The sequence below is a fragment of the Macaca nemestrina genome, chromosome 13 (genome assembly GCF_043159975.1).
Source record: "Macaca nemestrina isolate mMacNem1 chromosome 13, mMacNem.hap1, whole genome shotgun sequence".
NCBI classification, from domain to species: Eukaryota; Metazoa; Chordata; class Mammalia; order Primates; family Cercopithecidae; genus Macaca; species Macaca nemestrina.
Window position 1 is genome coordinate 8,104,557 of NC_092137.1, and position 19,703 is coordinate 8,124,259.

At 42.9% G+C, this 19,703-nt stretch overlaps 1 long non-coding RNA gene across 1 annotated transcript in view; it reads right to left on the reverse strand.

Moving 5' to 3' along the window:
* The window catches only part of LOC105486534 (uncharacterized), a 41,903-nt gene that overhangs the window by 21,325 nt on the left and 875 nt on the right, over positions 1 to 19,703 (reverse strand). Inside the window, exons 2-5 of the long non-coding RNA XR_011611433.1 lie at positions 18,991 to 19,181; positions 15,355 to 15,640; positions 13,146 to 13,238; positions 4,526 to 4,661 (exon numbers count right to left, since the gene is read on the reverse strand). This is a non-coding gene — a long non-coding RNA (uncharacterized lncRNA). The remainder of the gene's footprint in view (positions 1 to 4,525; positions 4,662 to 13,145; positions 13,239 to 15,354; positions 15,641 to 18,990; positions 19,182 to 19,703) is intronic.

A 19,703-nucleotide genomic window follows, 5' to 3' on the forward strand; every position in this document is an offset into this window, starting at 1 on the left:
GGAAAATCCACCCCCAAAATCGCCTCCCACCAGCCTCCAACTTTAACACGGGGGATTACAATTCCATACGAGATTTGGGCAGGGACACAGATCCAAACCATGTCAGTGAGGAATAATGACTCATTTGTGCAGAGTAAACAGGCTTCGTTACAAGTTCTGCTACATTGAACTTCAACCGGTTTTGATGGTATGACTGTTCCCACTGGAAACGAAGTCTGCTCCAGGTTCTTGGCCCAAATCTTACAATTAACAAGTTGTAGAAATGATATTTGAATCCAGGTCTGTCATTCCTCTGCTTTTCCTATGACCCTGGTTGGCCTTCCTAATTAAAGCCATAAATCTGAGTATGTCAGGGAAGTTTCTGCATTCTTCCCTCAACCTTGTTTTTTTTTTTTTTTTTTTTGAGAGGGAGTCTTGCTCTGTCGCCCAAGCTGGAGTGCAGTGGCGCGATCCTGGCTCACTGCAAGCTCCGCCTCCTGGGTTCACGCCATTCTCCTGCCCCAGCCTCCCGAGTAGCTGGGACTACAGGCGCCCGCCACTGCGCCCGGCTCATTTTTTGTATTTTTAGTAGAGACGGGGTTTCACCATGGTCTCGATCTCCTGACCTTGTGATCCGCCCGCCTCGGCCTCCCAAAGTGCTGGGATTACAGGCGTGAGCCACCGCGCCCGGCTTCCCTCAACCTTGTTAAGGGGAACAGAAAGACTTCTGCCTACTCCAGTGTATCTCTGATGAGAAATGAGAACTTTGCTCCAATCCTCTCTGAAATGAGAATACTCCAGCCAGTGTGCACGTGCAGTTACACTGCTGAGAGATCATCCCAGCTCCCTCACGGTGTGAAAAGCAATTTCACACAGGCCTGTCTCCACGCAGCCTGCTCCATGGATTAGCCAGAGAGAAAACACCTGCCTGTGAAAACATCGTCCCGTGCGGCCGGCGGTCATTAGACACAAAATGGGTGCGATCCACTCGAAGCCGTGTGAGGAATCCAGCTGCCCCTGGAAAACCTGTTTGCAAATGGTCACCTGCTTTGCATTGTCCACTTGGTGAGTTTTCTGCATCCGCTCTTTAAATACGACCAACACGTATAGCAGCATCATTTTGTAAAACACCATAAGAAAAGATGAAGAAGCGATTGCCCGCCCTACCTCTGCTGCTCCAGGCCCGCTGCCTTGGGCTGGGATCCGGAGAGGCGGTGATGAGACCTTACCTTCCTTCTCCCCAGCCACACGTCCTCCCCCACCTGACCATCCAAATCCCATCTACCGAGGATGAATGGGACCCAAGAGGCATATTTCTAAAGTGCTGCTAAAAGAGGTATTTATAATGGATGGAATTTTCATAATTGCTCTATGTAGGTCTGTTTAAGATATGAAAAAGCTGTTTGAGTTTCATTTGGCGACAGAAGCTGGAGCAATAGAAACCCTCTTAGGTCACTTCATCTATCCCTCTGCCAGCACCTCTTGTATATTGGTCTTTTTAAATGAAACAAGTGGCTGCTACCGCCCGGGAAACTCATTCCGCTGTCTAATAAAGTGCCACAGGGAAAAATGTTCCCTAGTTTCCAACTGAAATGCCCCTCTTCCAACTTGATTCTTCACTAACTCACTCTCAGTCAAAGGAGATTTCCCCATAAAATGATTTTTCCTTACCGCACACATGTCTGACACTTTAGGACAAAACTTCAGCTGAGCCTGGCAGGACCGGGGGGGGGCAGGCAGAAGGTGCTGCTCCAACTGCCACCGATCTGTCAGAGTGGCTGCAATACCAGGGATGTGGCCTGGCAAGGCAGCATCACCTGAGGACGGACTCGTTCCCAGCAAGGACTCCTCCAAGGAAACTAGGCTTGTTTTTCTGAAAATTAACTCTGAAATAAAGGGTCTTGCACGTGTCTAAGGTTTTACTCCCCAGCATGTTGGCTGGGGCCCGGATGCATCCACATCCGCTGGGGCTTGTTAGAAATGTAGACGCCACCAGGCACGGCAGCTCAGCCTGTAATCTCAGCACTTTGGGAGGCCAAAGGGCGTGGATTACCTCAGGTCAGGAGTTCAAGACCAGCCTGGCCAACATGACAAAACCCTGTCTCCACTAAAAATACAAAAATTTGCTGGCTGTGGTGGCAGGTGCCTGTAATCCCAGCTACTCAGGAGGGTGAGGCAGGAGAAACACTTCAACCCAGGAGGTGGAGGTTGCAGTGAGCTGAGATCGAGCCACTGCACTCCAGCATGGGTGACAGAGCCAGACTCCTTATCAGGAAAAAAAAAAAAAAAAAGGAGAGAAAGAAATGTGGACTCTCAGGTCCCACCTCACAACTACTGAATCTGAATCTGCATTTTATCCTGACTGCAGTGGAATCACTTGGGGAGCTTTAGAAATTCTGGATGTCTGAACCCCCCTGCCAGAAATTCTCATTTAATTGGTGTGACATGTGGCTATGCATGGGGATTTTTAAAAGCTCTAATATTCAGCAAAGTGTGAATATAAAGCAAACTGCTTTAAGACACACCTTCACCTTGCAAAGTTCCTCTAGTAGCCCACCAACCACATCAACCTCCTTGAGCTCACACTGGATGCACCCTGCTGAACACCCCCTGGCTTTAGCCCACTTTGCACGAGGAAGCACAGTGGAGGCTGCTGGGGGCTCCAGCCTGGCCCTGCCTTTTAGAGCTGTGCCGCCTTGGCAAGCTTCCTCACTCACAGAGGCACACTTATCTTTTAAATTAGATTAATAGTATCACCTGTCTTTCCAGGCTGGAGTGAGGGTGAAATGAGAAATACAAAAATATGACAGGCTGGACAAACCCTCTTACCTCTCCTCTGCCTTAAGAACTATTGAACTCACACTCAAAACAAAATCCATAAACCAAAATTGTCCCAAAAGGGAAGGAGGAGGGATTGACTGTCAGCCAGTATAGAACTTCAGTCAACTTCTGAAAGATGACATGGCTGGACACTCATCAACAATTGAACCATCAGACGAAACTGATGTGGAGAATACCCACAGGGAGATGGTGGGATGCAACCTCATCCTCCAAGAACATCCTCCTGGAGGTGCCGGGCTGAGGGTCCACAGGGCCAGGGAGATGGTGGGATGCAACCTCATCCTCCAAGAACATCCTCCTGGAGGTGCCGGGCTGAGGGTCCACAGGACCAGGAGGGGCATGAGAAGTGGAACTGGATATTAACGACAGAGCCCACCTCCTCACCCAGCCTGCCAGGGAGAAGCTGTCAGAGTGGGTTCACTTGGCCTCCCAATCTCTTCTCATGTGGATGATCAGTCGGATTGCCATGTCTCATGCTGGTACCTGTTGTTGGACTTGTCATGCAATTCTGAGACCCTCATCTGTTTCCCACTATATAGTGACCTCCTGGAGAACATAATAAAGCTGTTGTCATCCTGCTAAGCCCACATCTCCATAGTCCACTCACATAATGTGTGTTGAAGCAAAGTGATTTTTAAAATTTGTCTTTTCATCCCCACTCACAGCCTGGAAGCTTTACTCCTGCCCAGTACATAAAGCATGCGAAATTGGGGCTGCTTTTCCTCAAACATCTAGCTTCCACACTCTTCTTCTGGCTCTACTATTCATACGTGCCGTCCCTACATGCCAGAAATCCTACTTTTTAGCCATGCCAAATACAAAAACTCAAAGTAAAGGGGTATTTTGCAAATATCCAAACCATAGCATAAGGGAATAGCTAGCCAGTCATTTCCCACAAGGTGGCATTTTCTTTGTAAATTATCCTCTATCCTTAGTTTGCTCCTTCCTGGTTTAGAAACCTTAATTTATCATCATCAAAATAGAAAGGCTGTATCTTTTGTGACAGTCTCACATTAACCAAGCAAGCAAGACTGATTTATAAACTAGATGCCAATTCATGGCTGATCTACCCACCTTTTATGTGCCAATTCTGCCTCTGGATATATTAATGCAGTCAATTAATGAATTCACTCAAGTTCAAGCTAAGATTGGCAAAGTGGGAGCCATTCTGATCTGTGAATGTGCTCTTGACTGCCTGCAGCTCCTGACCTGTGCCGATTTCATGAGACAGTACTATAGAGTCATGCACCAAACATAACACGTTTTGGCCAATAATGCATCACATACAATCTTATGGGGCAGTCGTCCATAGTACTGCACCTTTACTGTACCTTTTCTATGTTTAGATACACAAATACTTTCCATCGTGTTACAATTGCCGACAGTATTCAGTACAGTAACATGCTGAACAGGTTTACAGCCCAGGAGCAGCAGGCTATGCCACACGACCTAGGTATATACTAGGCCATACCATTTAAGTTTATGTAAGTGCATGCCACGATAAAATCAAAGAGAGAGGCATTTCTCAGACGGTATCCCTGTCATTAAGTGATGCACAACTGTAATTCTACTGCTAGACTTTTCGACCGGGAAAGAAACATGTTGCTGTAGTCCTCAAGCACCAAATTAATTGCTATACTCTAAATGGCTTATTCTGTATTTTTACACTCATTTTCTTCTACTGGAATGCACTTTCCATACTTACCTATTTGACATATATTTACTTGTATTTTCGCTTCCAGCCCAAATGTTACTCCTCTCATACGTGTTTCTTCAATCCCATAGGCAGCTCCTGGGAACATCCATTATACTTTGCTCGGGTTCCCATGTGAGAACTTATTCTGTGAAAGATGTCAGAGTGCATTGAGTTCTAAAGCAGTAGAAATAAACAAAGCACCATCCCTGATCTCAAAGAACCAACAGATTAGTGGAGGAGATAGAAATTTCGATTTATGATTTTATCTAGCTTTGGTCTCTGGAAACCGTTGAATAAGAAAACCTCTATTTTATGTCCAATTATACTTAAAGTCAGAGTATGCAGTTGCAAGACAAATAAACTGAGTGTGGCTGAGTTAGACATAAAGAGATTGTATTAAAATGTTGCAGATTACTATGCAAAATCACTGAGAGGGGTTGAGCAGCACATTTACAGGTGGTTCACTGGGAACAATGCCCCTAAATCAGGCCACAGAACTGGTCTGCTGAAGACAGCCCTGTGGCCCAGCAGCAGGCTGCATCTTGCACCTCAATGCCACTTACCTGGTTCCTGTATGGTGGCACCAGCACCACTTCCCAAGTAAGCAACTGGGCTACAACCACCACAGCCACACCATGGCCACACCACAGAATCTCTGTCATCTCTGCCCCACTGAGGACTTACAGCCCACAGCATATTTGTCTGATGGTGAGTGCCACGTCTGTTGCCAAGGTGCATGGGAGGTTGTCAAAGCCAACTACCTGGCATTTGAAATGTCCATGATGGGAGGTGGCTTCTGTGTCCCATCAAGGCTCCCAGGGCCCCCCAAAAGTAGCAAAGGTCTTGAAACAGAGAAGATATGCTCAGGTGCTGGCAGTCAAAAATGTGAGATGGATTCATTACAATAAATGCCTTGTTGAGAAAGCAGGAAGTTTGGAGGAAGCTCTTAGCAATAGCCTAGGCCAATGTCTACCTGATGGCAAGAGCTCCATCCCTTAGATTGGCGGAAAAAAAGTGAACAGGGAGAATGCAGAGACTCTATCTTTCTCCTTTTCTTTAAAAGGAACTTAACTAGAAATGCACATAGAAGTAAGTAAAGGTTACTGATGAACCTTTAGAAAGTATTTATTATAAGAACCTTTCTGAAACACTTCGAAAGTACTTTATCCAACTACTTGGCCTTATAGATTAAATTGGTGCCTTGAAAGTCTAGGGTCATACCTCCAGGGATGCATGGCTGGTTAGGGGTCAAACCCAAATTAGAACCTAAATCTCCAGCTTTCTATCCAGTTATCTTTCTACTAATTAGTTTTTTTAAAAATGTACACTCTCTAAATTACCTCTGAAAGATTCTTGGCACAATATAGATTCCTAGGCAGGTTGGACTATGGCTGGTCAAAATGGCATCAAGTCTGTCCCATAATAGCTACATTTAACTATCAGACTCTAAAATAGGTAATTAACTATTTCCCAGGAAATTTCTAAGATCCTCCAGGACATCGTTTTTATAAGACAAAAGGTAAGAGTTTAGGTTAATTTCACTTCCCATACGTGTAAGTTTAGAACTTGAAAAATTTTGCTTTGCTCTGGCCTAACAGAGATCTGCACACTCTGGTTGGTTGATTAGTACATTTGAGGGGTTCATTCTGGTTGAGGGTAAGATATAAAAAGCATGTGTGGGACAGTTTTCTAGCAACTAATACTATACGCAGACTGTTCGGGTGATAGAATGTTGCATCTGAAGACAGCATTAGATATTCAGCTTTCAATCTCTCCTTATGAGCTCTTTAAAATCCAAGCTGTTAAACAGCAGCTGAAGCTTTATGTTTGGCCACTGCAGCCAAGACCACACAGAACTGGGACGGGCATACGTGCAATCCTGGGGAGGGATGCTGTGGGCAGGGGCCGGGCTCTGCCGCATCGGTCACGCTCCAAGTCTGTAACTTCTGCTTGTTTTACAGGACCCTGAGCATCAAAAGGAGCTACCTCTGTGTAATTCAGAATGGCAGAGCCTCATGGGAGGGGACTGGAGAGAAAGAAACAAATGGTTTCCAATGACTAAGAGCCAAAATGAGGAAAAGGCTTTCCTCAACTCTGCAGAAGGACAGAAAGTTTCAGCGGGGAAGCAAACTTCTCCAAGCTTTGGAAGTCATCCCATGATACTGTGGATGTTCCGTGGGAAATTCCCTTGGAACTGTTTCAAAACCAAATTTCCCACTGTTCCTCTAAACCAATTCTTTCTCCAGGATACTTCCTCAGTGGCTGAAGCCACCTCCCATCCAGCCTCCTTTGCTAGTGTAGGGTGAACATTAAAAGTTATGCTATTCAGACTGATAGAAACACTGACTATAGCTATTTCTAATTCCTAGAGACTTGACATTTCTTGGAGTCTATAATTCTTTTGCTTAGCAAAATACCTTACTGTCCTATTTTCTAAGTTGAAATCCCCAAGACTTACACTGGAAAAGAAGAGATGAATTACTCAACAATACAAAAAGAGAGGATGCCAAGTAGTCTTGGTACCCAAAGAGGGAGTACAATGCCTGGAAAAGGAAAACTGGAGAAGACAGGAACAGATAATGAGTCATGAAGCACATTTTTGTAGATAGTAGTGAAGCCAGAGGTACAAATTATCATGACTAACCATCAGAAAGAGTTGTGCTAATAGCCCTGTGGCATTCTGAGACAAAGCAGGGTCTCTTGGGGACAGACACGAGCCTGGAGCCAAGACAGCATCTGGACAAGGAGGGCAAATCTCCCAATTCGAAAGGGGCAGGTAGGTAAAAGTTCACCAGAGACTTTACTTGCCTCTGTGAATGAAGCAGACACAGTCATTCTAGGTGGATGGATCTGATTGGAGGGACTGAGAGGACCACAGGGTGGGGCGCAAGACTTCTGAGTGGCATCTGTTATTACAGTCATGAGCAGCATCTGACTCTGATTGGCACATCCATATCCTGCTGTCAGAGTTTCTAAACCTGGGAATATCCACTGGACTTCCTTTGCCTCATCCTGTTTGCTGTGGAGTCCGATCTCCATCCAGATGGCACTAGCATGTGCAGATAGAGTTGTACATTTTTCTTGGGAAGAGTGATAGTTATTGAATCCTTCTCAGAAAAGCTCCATGGGTAGAGCATAGGTACAAAAATGGAATGCTAGTCAAAGAAGTATGTAAAATGTTCAAAGAAAATTTCTAGGCTCTGGACTGTGTTATTTCCTAGAGCTATTGTCTAATTTTCAAAAGGTTCAAAAACAACTCTCACACAAATATGAACATAATGTCCAAGTTCTATTCAGTTCATTAATTAGTGAGGAAGCCGCTAAGATGTTAATACGGATTCAAAGGAGAATTTGAGGAGCTGGATATTTATGGACAGTTTAATATGAGAACATTAGGAAAAGACTGCTTAGGTGAGAGACACGATTGATATTTTACAAGGTCATAAGCCATATTTGGGAGGAGGTTCCCCCAGTGGATGGTAATTATTTGCATCTCTACCAGATGAAAATCCATAAGTTAACTTTGCCCCTAACAAAGCTGTCAAATAGCTCGGTCAACAAAAAGTCAATCAAAGATGCAAAACCAGCTCTGCACTGAGAAAATACTTACTAATCTTTGCCTATTTTCTAACTTCAGATAACTTTTCTGATATTAGAAAGCTCTCAGACAGCTCCTCTTAGGATTCTCAGGCAGAACTATATTAGCATGAACTACAAAAGACAGTTCACGGATCCTATTAATTTCTCAATATACCTTAAAATAAGGGTAAGATGAGGGAATAAATGTCTCAGTGAATGAGGCTCCAAGAAGAGCCTAGACAACATTTGGCCAAATTAAAAGAACAGACTGCTCAGTGGCACGTGTGTGAAAGGATATTTCTTCCCCTTCTGTCACATATGGAAAGACTTCTTAGAGTACAAACTCTGATAGGAATGCACTCTTTTGCTAGTTCTCTAGTGGATGAAGAGTAAAGCTGATATTTTTTCCATATAAGATGAGTACGCTAAGCTACACATCTAGAGGAAATTGCCCTATTCATATATTTTTGTTTTCTTTTTCTGAGCTTGCCCAAAGGAATTTGGCAGTCTGTCATCAAAAAGGAAGAAAGTATTGGGTTCTAAAATGCTAGCTTCTGTTTCTTTTTTTATTGTTTTAAATAACGTTGTTTTACTATCTTACCCTTCAGAGGAGAGTGTTTTCTCAAACACAGGTGATATGGTTTGGCTGTGTGTCCTCATCCAAATCTCATGTTGAATTGTAATCCCCATGTGTCAGGGGAGGAACCTGATGGAAGGAGATTGAATATTGGGGGGCAGATTTCCCCCTTGCTGTTCTTGTGATAGTGAGTGAGTTCTCACAAGATGGTTTAAAAGTGTGGCACATTCCCCCCTTGCTTTCTCTGTCTCCTGCCACCATATAAGACGCCTCTTGCTTTCCTTTCACCTTCCGCCATAATTGTAAGATTCCTGAGGCCTCCCCAGCCATGCAGAACTCTGAGTCAATTAAACCTCTTTCCTCTATAAATTACCCAGTCTTAGGTAGTTCTTTCCAGCAGTGTGAAAACAGACTAATACATCAGGTATCAGCATAATCTTTCATTTCAGGAGACTATTTTAGCAGTTTCATTTGTAGCTAGTCCTCCTGCACTGAAATCTTAAGTAGACCTATATAATGGCCATGCATGAAGAACTCTTTTGTATGACAATGAGTGGCCAACTGGGTGCTGAAGGGACACCTGCACCTACCCCCCCTGGGGGAAGTTTGTCAGTCCACAGCTCTGGTGACCTAGCAGAATCTATGCTCTGCTCAGCTTAGGCCAAGATCATCCAGACCTGAGTCCCACTTCCATGAGTAACAAAGCCAGCCTCAGTGACCAAATCCACCCAGGGAGCTCTAAGAGTTCTCAAAGCTTGTTTGCTTGCTGGATGAGCAGTAAACAGGTGTTACAGCAGCTTCCTATGAGCGGTCAGTGCCCCCATCCTGGACTCGACCAACTTTGTGATCTGATCCGGCTCACCAAACAATCTGAAACTTTTATACTTCATTCCCTTTCCTGCTCTAGGAATGAGAATCACTGAATACATCAGCCAAATATCTGTATAGCCAGACTTTTCAGTATAACAAGGTTTCCAAGTCCCAGTCACATTTAGATCAAGGCGCATAACGCAACAGATTTCTAGGTCTAACTCAAGAATTTTGATGATCTATTACGGTTTGTCATAATGAGATTTAGCCTTTACTATAATTTAGGGCAAGAAACACTGAATTGGAATCTTAAGTCCAAAATTGTTGTGTAGAGGAAGCTCTCTCCAATCACTTTATAGAATGCATTGATTGCTGGAAATATCATCTTACTCATTCCATGTGTTTCTAGATTTCAGTTTTCTAAGTGCCATAAGCCTACCTAATTTTACCATGGGGCATCTGTAGATATATTTCTACCAAGGAATAAAAAGTTCCATAAATCTATCCTGTGAGCTGTAGATGCCATTATAGCTTGAGGGGTTTTTTTCCGCTTTTCCTAAGCAAGTTAATAATATTTAAATGGTTTAAATGACCATTTTCCTGTTTCCAAGCAGAAAATCAGAACTTATTTGTGTATTATGGTAAAATACAGGCAAATAATGCCTTAGCCTGGCATCTCTCAATCCTCCACTTAAATGAAAACTGATACCTTCAAGGTCATAAAACATCTCCCTCAAGAGAAACAAACCAAGAAGCCCTAATGATGCCCGTTCAGAAGGCAGGACCTTGGTCAGGGCATGAAGACTCGAAAAATCAAATCAATACGGCCGCCAGAGTAATACAGAAAGTGGGCCGAAGAGAAGTGCCGGCCTGAACTCCTCTGTCGGGGATTATACGAGCAGTTTTGTGACCATTTTAAACATTTCTCACATACTTTTGGCTTTGTGGAAACACATCCCCTCTCTTTATATTCACATCTGTTTCCCATGTTAGAATATAAACATATTTAAGAAGTATACAGACATCCTTTTCTATACTTCCATGTATTTAAGATTTGAATGCATTCAGTTGCAGGCACCAACTGTACTTTAGAAAGGCACTGTTGATTCTTTTTTGGTGAAAAGTATGCACATTAGTGTTTCCTAAGAAGAATGTGCGAGAAGGAATGTATGAAATGAGCCTTTCTCTTGCCATGTGGGGCTCAGAGTAATAGTAAACATGTTGTCACTTTTAGTCAAAAAACAAAAACATATGAGAGATGATGGTGAAGGGATGACTTCAGAATGTGTTATCTGAGGTTTCTATTTTATCCCCCACTCCTATACACACGTGCATGGGCATGTGTGGGTGCGTGTGTGTGCGCGCATGCACGTGCGTGCACACACACACACACCCACACACTTGAGTTGCATGTGCAAAGCTGCAGAGAAAAGTTTGGGAGATTGGGATGGTGGGTCTTTGGAATCCAGGAAATGAGGGCTGGGGATTCTGGAAGTCTGTGGGATCCATGTGAGCCTTTCCTGAGAGTCGGGGAGGAATGTGATCTTGCTTGACAGAGCCAGACATAAGGGCCTCTGTTGGACACTGGCTTTGGCTGCAGACTGTCCACAAGTGATGCTGAAAGAAGGCCGGGATGTCTGTAGGACATGCTTAGACTAGTTGACCCGAGAAGTGTTTTGGTATAATTAAGGAAAAAGACCATGGCACAAAGAGAAATAAGGTGTTTTTTCATGCAATGTTAGCAAAGCTGAGAATGGCTGGAGAGGGACAGGGCAGTGTGGAGAGGCCAGCAGGGTACTGGGGAGATGGGAGACGTTTACATGGAGGCTGTGAAAGGGAGCTTAGATGGGGAGCTCCTGGATGCTGTGTAAACCCCAAGTCCTGTCAAGATACACATCACCAAGTCAGTGACTGCTGTGGAATGCAGCTTGTGCCTTCACCACTTCAGAGCCAGCTTTTGGGGAGAAGGTGACCCTGGGCCTCTGCTCTTGATATCCTCTCCTGTCCTTTACTTCCTTGACCCCCATGCAAGCCTGCTCAGTCCTTTGTCTCTGGGGCGATCACATGAGTACACGATTGTTGCCCAAACTGGGACCTTCTGGTGACAGCAAGGGACGCATGATGAACTATGACATGAGGCTGCAGCAGGAACTGGACCCTCTCAGGCAAATACGCAGCCACTGATTTTTGCTCCAACCTGAGTTGACTCCAGTATTTTAATCTTCCACTGGAATTCTTCTTTCATAGATTTTCTTCATATTACTGCAATTTTAGGAATTAGAGAAAAGATGACAAGATATATTTGGTAACATAGAAATTCCCTCTACTCCTTAGAAGACAAAAGAATAATTTCCCTGGCTCTATCATTTATTTATTATATGATTTGTGGAAATTCCTATAAACTTTCTGTAGCTCTATTTCTTCATTTGCATAAGGCAGTAATAATACTGAATGATACTAACAAGAAAAGTTGTGAATATTTCATGAGAAAATTCATGATGAAGGGGCTCTGCCAAATGTAAAATAGCTCCTAAATAGCGATTGTTTTAATCATCATAACTGTCATCATTATTATCAGCTTCTACTCTAACAAAAGCTAAGGGACACTCTGAAACTACATGCTGAATTATTGATCTCTGTTCATATTCATTTTTAATGTCATCAAATTGTTGATAATATAACATTTAACCCTTCTAAACTTCACTTGAACAAAGGGTAACAGGGAGGTGTGAGTTCAGAAGAGAGTGGGCACTCCACATAGACTGACTTATGATGAAATCCGCATTCCAATATTTATGAGGCATGAACATTTTCCAAAGAGTGACATGGGAAAATTTGTTTCCTTGATTTTCTATGTTCAGCACTCCAAAATCTAACATGGCAACAGGGTAAGTGTGGGGGCATCACTGAACGAACATGCATGAAAATGCATTTACAATCTCAAATCTCAAAATACGACATGATGAAATTGCAAATGGGCAATTTATTCTCAATTACAGAAAGCGTTGGAGAGATTTTCTTTTGTGCTTTTAGAATAGTGGAGTGGAGGAGAGGTCCTGGGAACAAACGCTGCAGGAGGAGGTCTGTGCTGGGAATCTACGTCAGCCCACACTTTACGACCAGGGGAAGTGATCTCAGACTTCTGGGTGTGACGAGGAAACTGGCTGAGCTAGATTCCCTCTAATATTCTTTCTAACACTCTAGCATCTTGTGATTATTCGAGAAAGGAAACACGATTAAAAGTAGAGCAAAACACAGCTTAAAACCCCATTTACCATCGCATTCTTGAGTGACTGAGGAGGGAAGGAGAGCCTCTCCATTGTACGCTCCTCTTTCATGTCTTAATGATGATAATGTGACGATGATTATGTTGATAAAACATGCTGAGAAAACCTTTTTGTGTATAGAATAAAATGTTTTCTATGGCATTTTTCTTTCCCAGTGAGAATTGATTTGAATCATGATGCCTTACACATAATTTCCTTATCGGTAAAATAGTCATAAGAATGAGATGAGAGATTTGGAGTCAAATAGAACTTGTTTCTATCTGCCAGACAGAGCTCTGCCAAATTCTAGAAAGTATCCTTATTTTCTCCATCTGTAAAATGAGATGAATACCTTATCGTGGAACGCAACGTGTGGTATTATGTGCAGAGCACTTACCTGGGTGCCTGGAACACAGTGAGGCTCCAGGCCACGCATGCGTCCTTCATTCAGACTGGCACTCACTGCTGCACCCTGGCCCTTTTTGAGTACCTGGGTGCAATGACAAAATGAGCAGTCATTGCTTTTGCTGTCAGAAATCTTAAAGGCTAGTGTAAGGATATTAATTAAATAATGGCACTAAGAAAAATATAACTGAAAACTTTCATGAATGCTCTTATCAAAGGAGAAAAGAAAAAATGGAGGTCCATAAAAGAACAGATGACAAAGAGCTAATTTGGTCTGGGGATTTACGAAGTCTTGTCTGATAAAACTGTATTTGATATAAACTCTGAAATAAAAGAACGAATAAAGTTGATGTGGAGAAAGAATAGGAATAGCTCTGCATGTAAGCAGAATAGGAGGTGCAAAGATGCGGGGCAGGAGGTGACTTTGGGTTGGATGACCGGGCACAGTGAGCGAAGGGTAAGTAGCAAGTGATGAGGTTGCGTATGCCTGAATCACAACCATGAGTATGGTTCAAGTACATTCCTGCTGTGTTAAAGAAAGCAGGGAATGAGCTCAGGGATTGGTAAGGTTTTTCTGCACATGGCCAGGTAATACATATTTTAGGTTTTGCAGACAATGGTCCCGGTCACAACTATTCAACACTGCCATTGTCGCATGAAGCAACTGCAGACAATACATCAACAGGTGGGTCGGGCAGTGTTCCAAAAAGCTGAGCCTTGATTTTCTGATAATTTTCACATGTCAAGAATTACTGTTCTTCTCTTGATTTTTTCCAACCATTTGAAAATATAAAAATTATTCTTAGCTCACAGTCTATAGTTGGCTAAAGTGAGCTAACTAATTGTTGGATTTTTTTTCTCTAGGCATTTTACATTATGCTCAAGACATGCCAAGGACATAGGTAGGAGTGGTAGGGGTGAGTACATACCAGTGCCAGCCTCCACTGTGCCCACAATCTAAGCTCTGATCTAGCCAAAAACTCCGAAAGAATTAACAACTGGCTAATTGAATGAAAAAGTGAATCAAATATGAACTGAATGAATGAATGAAGTGAGTGGTTACAGGAAAGAAAGTCTGATGAGCTGGATCCAGCTTACCCATCTTCTTGCACTTACATTTGCCGGACAGTTCTTACAAGCAAAGACTCACTTTGCATAGATAATTAGAAACATTTTGTGAGTTAAGAGAGAAGAGAGGCTGGCCTGAATGTTACTATGGAGCATGGGCACATTAAAAAGGATCCAAAAAAAAAAAAAAAAGTCTGCTGGTCTGTGCTGGGAGAGGCATCTTCCAATTCCCCCAAAACTGAGTTCAGCCAAGTTGGCATATGCAAAAGCTTCACCATTTTCTCTTTCAAAGAAGAGACACGTCAGGGGAAAAACAAGAAGCCTAGCGGTTGAAGAAAAACGGAAAGAAAACACACAATTGCTCTTAGTCTGTCATTTCCCCCACAGAGTAGTAAATAAGAGCTTTGATACATAAAAGCAGTTATCAAACAGTAACAAATTAGTTCTTCACCATCTGTGATCCACGAGAGGGGGTGACAGTTTTAGTGCAACATTTTAAAATATGAAATCAACTATTTATGAACTGGGTTCAGAGTCTCTGTGTCTACCCGGCCTCTTCAAGCACAGCCACAAGAAAGCACTGAGGTTTTCAGCTAACAAAAGCCATCAGTGGTGGCTCCTCTCTTTAAAATGGGCTAATTACCGCCTGACATTTGTAAACAAGATGTTTCCTCCCCTACTGCAGCTTGCCATACTCACATGCTTTCACTTCCTTTAGAGAAACCAGCTTCACACAAAAGGCTAGTTGTCAAAAGACCCTCAAGGCACAGGATGCGCAGCTCCCTTGCTACCTTAATCTGGGTTCTGGCCAGATGCTCCTTGATCAGCCTGGATACTGCGGTGCCCCAAGTCTTGCCCTTGGGCTCCTCAGTGATGCTACCGGAGCCTACCACCTTCCTGTCAATCAAGCCAGTCATCCTCAGTTCTCCAGGATCGTCTGTGTTACTTGGCTGTGGCTGACTCCAGGCAGGGCCCAGGCAGGCTTGACCAAGCAGTGGGTCTCCCAGGTGGCAGGGAGCCCCTCGTCCTCCTCTTTCTCCCCTATCCTACCTGAATCTTCGCTGGAGAAATCAGAGGGTGCCAGACCCTGATCCTCAGCCAGGGTTGGACCCGCAGTGCCGCCTTCATCTTACCTCATGCTGTGATGTGAGACTTCTGAGAAGGGTTGCACGTCCTCAAAGGAGCTCCTGGTTCCTACTTTGGGGTCTGGGCATAGAGTTTATAAATGAAAGTCTACGGTTTTCCAGAAACCGAGGGGGAGAAAACACCACTGGATGTTCGATCTGATGCCTCTTCTGTAAGACATTTCCTCCCTCCATGAGTTATTGTAGATTTCCAGTCCAGTTCCTTGCCTCTATCTCTTGCTCTCCTCCTCCTCCTCTTATTTCTCCTTTGTTCTTTTTGCCCAGCAGGAGCAGCCTGAAAGTAAGTAAATAACAACTTACTACATTTGCTATTTACTAGAACAGTATAATAAGAAAACAACCAGGTTTGCAATCAGAAAGAAAGTGGTGTTCAAATCTTGCTTTGGTTATCACCTCAGCATGTGTAGCAGGAGAGTGACTTCAATGTTCTTTGCCTCCATTTGCTTGTCTGTAAAATAGGGATGGTCAAATAGATCAAATGAGGGCATATATATGAGCGTGGTTATTACATGCCTGGCACATAGAAAGTGTTTGTATTAGTCCATTTTTGCATTACTATAAAGAACTACCTGAGACTAGGTAATTTGTAAAGAAAAAAGTTTAATTGGCTCATGATTCCACAGGCTTTACAAAACGCCTGGCTGTGGAGGCCTGAGGAAAGTTACAATCATGGAAGAAGGCAAAGAGGAGGCAGGTATGTCCCATTCTCTGGAGCAGGAGGAAGAGAGAGCAGGGGGAGGTGAGGAAGAGAGAGCAGGGGGAGGTGCGACACACTTTTAAACAGGTAGATCTCATGAGAACTCACTATCATGAGAACAGCAAGGGGGAAATCTTCCCCAGGGATCCAGTGGCCTCCCACCAAGCTCCTCCTCCAATGCTGGGGATTGTAATTTGACATGAGATTTGGGTGGGTCCACAAATCTAAACCATATCAGTGTTCAAAAAATATATAAGCTAAATTTGGTTAGGCAATGAGAGTCTATTTCATGTGGGCAGGTGACTTAATCTCTCTGAAGTTCAAGGGAGAGCCTGTAAATGGGAACCTTTTACAAACGACAAAGTGCTATGCAAGCAAAGGACAGCATGACACTCTGCGAAGTCATTGTGATACCTTGATACGGAAGTGGGGCAGGGAAGTGCTGGGAAGGGAAGGGCATGGTCCCTGGCTAGGGCTCCACCCCTGGGCTTGTGCCCATTGGCCTCGGTGAGGACAGGCACTCCTGTTTTTGAGCCCAAGTGTTGCATTTCCCAAGACCACTGTGGCCTGCCACACCCCCATCCTGTGCCTATAAAAACCCCAAGACCCTAGCAGGCAGAGACACAAGTAGCTGGACATCAAGGGGAACACATCAGTGGACAAAGACACAAGTGGCTGGACATGGAGAGGAACACATCAGTGGAAGAAGACACAAGTAGCTGGACATCGAGGGGAACACATCAGTGGACAAAGACACAAGTGGCTGGACATCAAAAGGACATCGGTGGAAAAGCACACTGACTGACCACAGCAGGCCAGCAGGCCATTGAATGGCAGAACAACACGGAGTTTGGCCGGGGCAGGCGGAGGAGAACCTGGGCAGCTGAGCAGCCCGACTCCATCTCCCTTCTGGCTCCCTCATCTGCTGAGAGCTACTTCCATTCAATAAAACCTTGCACTCATTCTCCAAGCCCACATATGATCAGATTCTTCTGGTACACCAAGGCAAGAAACCCCAGGATCCAGAAAGCCCCCTGTCCTTGGGATTGAACAGTTAAACACAAGCCACCTGCGGATGGCTAAGCTGAAAGAGCGCCCTGTAACACACGCCCACCCACTAGGGGTTCAGCAGATAGAAACATTCATCCCTAGACACTGCTGTGGGGTCAACCCCACAGCCTGCCCATCTGTATGCTCCCCTAGAGGTTTGAGCAGTGGGGCACTGAGGAAGCTAGCCACTCCCCCTGTCGCACACCCTGCCTGGGGGACAAGGGAAATTTTCCTGTTTCAATATCAATGAGAGGTCCCTATCTGAAAGTTACTAAGGCCATTTCTTACAGCTTTATCAGCCAGTAGACCCAAATGGTGGTGACTTTTAAAATTCCTTAAGAGGTTTTTGACACTATGACTTCTTCACATGGGAACTTGCAATGATTTGTTCTTTGACCACTGCTTGGCCAGGTGCTGGCTGTAGGAATATTCCTATGCTGACTGGTTTACACACAATCAGACTATTGGAAGAGGCCTGAAGGTGCTGACTGGTTTACACACAATCAGACTATTGGAAGAGGCCTGATCTTCAGGAACTCTTGTCTGGAAACTGGCTGGCTGCAAATCCAGCACAAAGTGTACTTTTCTTCCTCAGCTCTGAAATTAAAGGGTATCTCTGTTATTTATTTACAATATTTATTTTGTTTTTTGAATTACTAACATAATTCAAACCAAATCAAACTCAAACCCAGAAACAATAGCCTGATGAATTTTTAAAGAAACTTTCCAAAATAAGTCAATGTTCTTGGCTTGGGTTACGTTTGAGAAGTTTCCATCCCTTAGGAAGAGTTTTGATTTGTTTCTTTACTTTGTGAATGTTAGAAGGCATTAAGAGCCATTACACAGGGGATCCCATTGCCTAAAATTGGAGATGCTGCTGACATCTAAAAATTTAGAGAAATGAATCATAATGAGAGTTATTTATTAGGCACTGAATAGTTTATTATATGCCAGGCACCAGGTTATACATAATTAAAATATTTTAACTCTAATGTTATTATCTCTGTTTTACAGATGTAGTAACTGAGATTCAGATAAATTTTATAACTTGTATTAGATCATACATAATTGAGGCAAAAATAAAACTGAAACATTTCTACTTCATTCCCCATGTCCTTTTAAAGACTACACCAAAAAACTGTTAATACATGAATTCAGTAGAGTTGCAGCATACAGAATCACCATACAAAAACCAATTAGTCCTCTACATACTAAAACAAACTGTCCAAAAAATAAATTAAGAAAACAAGTCCATTGAAGATAGCATCAAAAAAATAATAATAAAGTACTTAGGAATACAATTAACCAAGATGGTGAAACATCTGTGCACTGAAAGTTATAAAACAATGAAAGAAATTGGAAAAAAAAAAAACCCTACAGATAAATGGAAAGATATTCTATATTCATGGATCTGAAAAATCAATATTGTAAAAATGTCCATACAATGCAATGGAATGTATGCATAAATAATCTTTATCAAGTTTTCAATGGCATTTTTAAATAGAAAAAACAATTCTAAAATTCATGTGGAACCACAAAATACCCCAAGTGGGTAAAACAATCTTGAGAAGGAAGAAACAAAGCTGAAGGTATCACACTTAACTGCTTTCAAATTATATTACAAAGCTATTGCAATCAAAACAGTATGGCATTTGCATAATGACAGACACATAGACTAATGGAACAGAATAGAAAGCTCAGAAATAAATCCATGCATATATAGTCCACTAATCTTCCACAAAGACACCAAGAATAAACAATAGAGAAAGGATCATCTTTCAGCAAATGTTGGGAAGCTAGATATCCACATGCAAAAGAATAAAGTTGCATTTTTATACCATACACAAAAACAAACACAAAATGAATTAAAGACTTACCTGTCTTTTATTTTCCTGATACCTTCCCCTCATTCCTGAACTGCAGGAGACTGAGCCCCTACACACTTTTGTGATGTCATTACTGGGTGTGTTTATTTGATGGTTGACTTTGCTGTACCCGGAACCTCCTTTCCCATTTTCTAATCATTTTATAAGGCATGCTGACTCTTTTCTCTTCCCTTCTCCTTTCCCTGGGAAAATACAAGGAATAAAGGCTGATTGGTACTGAAAGGAAAAAAAAGAGTTATATGTAAGACCTGAAATTGTAAAATTTTTAGAAGGAAAAAATAAGAAAAAAGCTTCTTGACAGTGGTCTTGGCAGTGACTTTTTGTATGTGGCACCGAAAGCACAAGTAACAATAGCACAAGTAAACAAGTGGGACTCCATCAAACTAAAAGGTTTCTGCACAACCAAGGAAACAATCAGCAAAATGGAAAGGCAACCCACAGAATGGGAGAAAATATTTGCAAACAATACATTTCATAAGGAGTTAATATTCAAAATATGTAAGGAACTCATACAACTCAACAGCAAGAAAAACAACCTGATTTAAAAATAGGCAAAGTACACGAATACACCTTTTTTCACACATACAAATGGCAAGTAGTTATATGGAAAGATGCTCAACATCACTATTCACCAGGAAATGTAAATCAAAGCCACAGTGACATATTACCTTACACCTGTTAGGATGGGTGCTATCAAAAAATCA